Source organism: Camelina sativa, chromosome 8, assembly GCF_030686135.1.
Source record: "Camelina sativa cultivar CO46 ecotype springtype chromosome 8, ASM3068613v1".
Lineage (NCBI taxonomy): Eukaryota > Viridiplantae > Streptophyta > Magnoliopsida > Brassicales > Brassicaceae > Camelina > Camelina sativa.
In genome coordinates, this window is record NC_141887.1 from 23,354,172 (window position 1) to 23,359,022 (window position 4,851).

Below are 4,851 nucleotides of genomic sequence, written 5' to 3' on the forward strand. Positions count from 1 at the left end.
TTGGGACAAAAGAATATATATGTTTTTTGTGTTATTTATTTTTTATGAAGTCAAAGTTTGATGGTTTTGATCCCAATTGATGTCTCTGCGTTGTTAGTATAGGCATACATATATCTGAATAAATTGATGTCTCTGCGTTGTTAGTATAGCTCTTTTTATTAGTGGTACATGTATCATTCTTCTTTTGCTAGCCGTAGAATCTGTCATTAACCTATTTGGGTTGTTAATGTATGTCAGTGCTTTGTTGTATAGAGTGTCGGTGAGACGTGATGGACTCAAGAGGCGCCTAAGGTGCTTTGTTGTATAGAGTGTCGGTGAGACGTGATGGACTCAAGAGGCGCCTAAGGGCATTTCTCTGGCCTATAAATAAGATACAGTTCATTCAACCACAGTCACGCCCTGAACCAGTTTCCAAAAACTCATCACCTAAGATATAATTCTAAACCTTTTTTGATTTGTGGTGTTGGATTGTTGCATTTTGAGAATAAATTGTTGTAGTGATTAAATCTAAGATGATTTTACTATTGATTGTAGAGTACTAGTGTTAGTGTAAGTAACAACACCAACACCATCAAAGGTGGAAAGAAGAAATGCATCCTCTTAGATTGCTCTCGAACAGGAGAAAAAAGCGCTAATGCTACCAAGGTTTGGGTATAAGTTTCTTGGAGATGCACTAGTCTGGAGGCCAAATTCAGAAGTCGAAATCATTGCTGTTTTATTAGGTACTACAGTGGCTTGGCCAAATGACAAAATAGTTTTTATCTGAAACATTGTCTTTGTGTGTGTTACATAACTTGTTATCAGATGTGGCTTTCCTTAATAACTTGTTATCTCATACGTTGTCAGATGTGGCTTTGAGAATATAAGCATATCTTTTTTCATCAAAAAATGTTTGGTTCGTTCACAGATTTATTACTGAAAGCAGGTTTCTGTATTTAGCAATTAGAAGAAAACCAAAAATAACAGCACTACAAAAATGAATGCTATAGTAAAAACTGCTGTGTAAAAAATAAACAATAACAAAAAATTAATGTTATTATAAACTCTAGAACTGCACCAAAATGATCGCTATAGTAAATAACTCTATTGTAGCACAACAAAAAACCACTATGTAAAGTGTCCGATCTACGATGACGGAGGTAGATATAGCGCTTATTAAAACGCTATAAAAACAATATATAGCGTTTATTGGACGCTATAAATACTCCAAATTCTTGTAGTGTATAATCAAGGGAAATAGGCAGAAGTAACCAACAAAAAAACTTTAATTAATTCACTAACCATCACCCTATGATATTCTTTATATTTTTTATAATAATGACAGTTTTGCCCATATGACACTATGAACAGCTAAACACACACTTTCTCACGTGCAACCTCCCTTTTTTTTTTTTTTTCTTTTACTTTTGGGTGAATTTGCCAGATGACCAAAACAACAAAAACAAACTAAGAATATAGCACACTAATGAAAAAAATTAAGTAAATAACTATTAGCTAATGTAAAAAGACAAAAAAAAGGGTAATGTGAATGGTACACGCAGCAAACAAAGGTGTTGGAATACAAGGTCAATTTTTTATTTATTTATTCTTTTATTTATTTGGATAAAATAGTTCTTAACCCATTACATTTTAATGTGATATAGATTTTCAACAAAATTAATTAAAACTTTGAAATTTATCTTAAAAAAATAGGATTTTTTTTTCTGCATTCAACATAACTTGAATTTTTAAAATCGGAAGTTGAAAACTTTAAGTGATGAATAGTGTTTATAATGAAATAGTATAGCAAAAAAATAGTATGGAACATAAATAACTCAAATCCAATTAAAAGCAAAAAAAACGATATACCTTAAAGATATAACATAAACAACCTAAGCAACTATGTAAATGCTAACTATAAGAGATAAAACATAAACAATCAAAATAAACGCACAACACAGAAAAAACGTTATACCGTAAGTGATACAATATAGAAAACCAAGCAACCATGTTAAACAACAGTGATGGTGAAAATGATACCCTAAGGGATATAACATAGAGAACCCAAACTATCGAATTAAGTGCATACTAAAATTAGGTTACAAGGAAATTAAATTAATAGAATATATATTTTTTAAGAAAATGTAATAGAATATTATTGTATTCTATATAGGATAGTAGAATAAATAATTACATTATTTTAGTTACATATTGAGTTAAAGTTGTTCATATAAAAAAAATCAAATAAAAATATAAAAAAGGTTTATTTTTAAGTAAGATTGTGAAATCCAAATAATTTGTGTAAAAAGATTTATGAGAATTGTCCTAGATTTTACTGTAAAGTATAAATGAATAAATAAGAAATAAACAAGAAAATAAGAAAAGTAAAAGAGAAATTGGCAGAAGTAACCAACAAAAAAATTTTAATTAATTCACTAACCATTCTAACCATCACCCAATGATATTTTTTATATTTTCTATAATAATGACAGTTTTGCTCATATGACACTATGAATAGCTAAACACACACTTTCTCATATGCAAGCCTTTGTCCTCCTTTTTTTTTTTTCTTCCTTTACTTTTCTTATTCTTGTTTATTTCTTATTTATTCATTTATACACAGTCAACGAGTCAAATGTATAGAATGATTCATCCTCGTCAAAAGAAAACAACACAATAGTAACGCATAAAGCTTAATGACTTGTTTTCAAAAATACACATATCCTTGGCTCAATTGTGTTATGACTTATGAAGTTATGATAGATCATTCTTATGAGTTTACAAGTTTTCCTTTAAAGAATTGCATCTATGAAGGGCTATCTAATTAATTTAATATATGCATTATCAGCAAGGCCTCATCATAGATGCGTTACCACTACTGGTCCATATATCCAGTAAGAGCTACATTACAAAGGAGTCTTTTGAAAGAGGTTAAACACAATCTGTAGAAGACAGTTGTGATATATCGTAAACAGTGAATACGAGAGTAGAAGGCAACAGCCGTCTTTATTCACTCCTAAGGCTCAACCAAAAAAATCTGCTATATATTCAAGTAGAAAAAGATTGGATGGATTAATGCAGAGGAATCGGACCCGGAGAAAAGTCCCATCAAACAGGGTTTGTTGTCGGAAAGTATGTCAAGGCTTCCGAATCAACCTTCTCCTCTTTCAGGATGTCAACTACTTTCCTGCTAAACCCACACCTAGGCTCCTCAGGAGTACCTTTCATGAATAACATGACAGGGTGAGAATTGGTGAGTTCTTTTCAAGCGTACACATATCCTTGGGTCGATTGTGATATGATAGATTTCGTCCTCGGACTCCTCGTCCAAAGACACTGCCAAAACAAATTCACAAGCTAGCGTAAGCTAGCCAAAGTTTTATAATTCAACTTGATATTTCATCACGACTTCAAATACAACTACAACAGGAATATAAATGTGTTTATTACAATCTTTTTAAAAACCTTTTACAATATTCGAAAAACTTTGTAAAACCTATTGAAAACCTTGTAAAAACTTTTAAAAATTCTTATAGAAACTTTGTAAAGTATTCAAAAACCTTTTAAAATCTGTTAAAACCTAAACCTTTTAAATCTTATAAAAGCCTTGTTAAAGCTTTTTAAAACCATATAAAACTTATACTTGTAAAATCTTTGTTAAACCTTTTAAATCTTATAAGATCCTTGTAAAAGCTTTTTAAATTCTTTTGAAGTCTTATAAAAACCTTGTAAAACCTTTTAATTTTTTAAAAAAAAAGAGTATTTATAGTAAATAACTATGAAATGGAAAAGAATTAAGAAGCTAACCTTTGAAAATAGTAACTTGTCTGAAATGTGAGGTAAGTTACATTTACAATCTTTACACATTTTTATTTCAACTTATCTCTCTTCATTTATCCTTCTTCCTCTTCATTCCCCCTTCATTTATCAAAAATAAATATAAGATGCTATTTAATGTGGCTTCCCAGCTTACCAGACGAAAGTTGAAGCAACTGCCTCATCTTATGACACGTGAAACGATGATCATCGGACGGCTTATTAATACGCTACAATTATTTTTGTCCTACACTAAATTACGTAATCGGATGGCGTTTTTACTAAAGCTATACCTATAACACAACTTCTAATGTGTGTGAGAGAGAATCAGAGAACAAATTTAAAAAGAAGATTTTTGATGATTCGTGTTCAACATGGCTATATTGTATTTACCATTTATGTGTGTTTTATATCAAATCTAACACTGGTCTTCATTAAGATGGCTAGGATCTTTATAATGCCATTTCATAACAGTGGAGAACTGGAGATGATGGGTGTTACAAACGTTAATTAGTACAAAATAAGCAAATCGTTAAACAATAGACCAGGTCCATAAACAAAACAAAAAATAAGAGACCATGTTCACATTAATGCATGGGATGTACTAAACAAAGTCAGTCAAGAATCGTGATATATATATATAGGTTGATTGAGGAATGTTGGCATGAGGGAAAAATTCTTTGAGATTGGTAGATTTATTTTTTGGGTATTTCTATCAATTGTTTTGGGTTTTTATCTGTTAAAGGTTTTAGAGAAAATTTTTACTTACACACACAAAGTAAAATATTATGGTATTAATGAAAACTAAAAAAAACTCTATGTTTATGATATAAATATTAGATGTAGTTTCCTAGTAAATATTAATTAATTTTAAAGTATCAAATAAATTTTAAAAATTTACTATTTTGTGGTTGAAGATTGTTAATAATGTTTATTAATATAGAGTTTAATTCACTTTAGCTAAGCTTAGATTCAATTTTAAAATTATAATATTTATGTTATGAATAATAATAGTATACAATTATCCAAAGTAAATACTCTTCAGAATTATCTCGA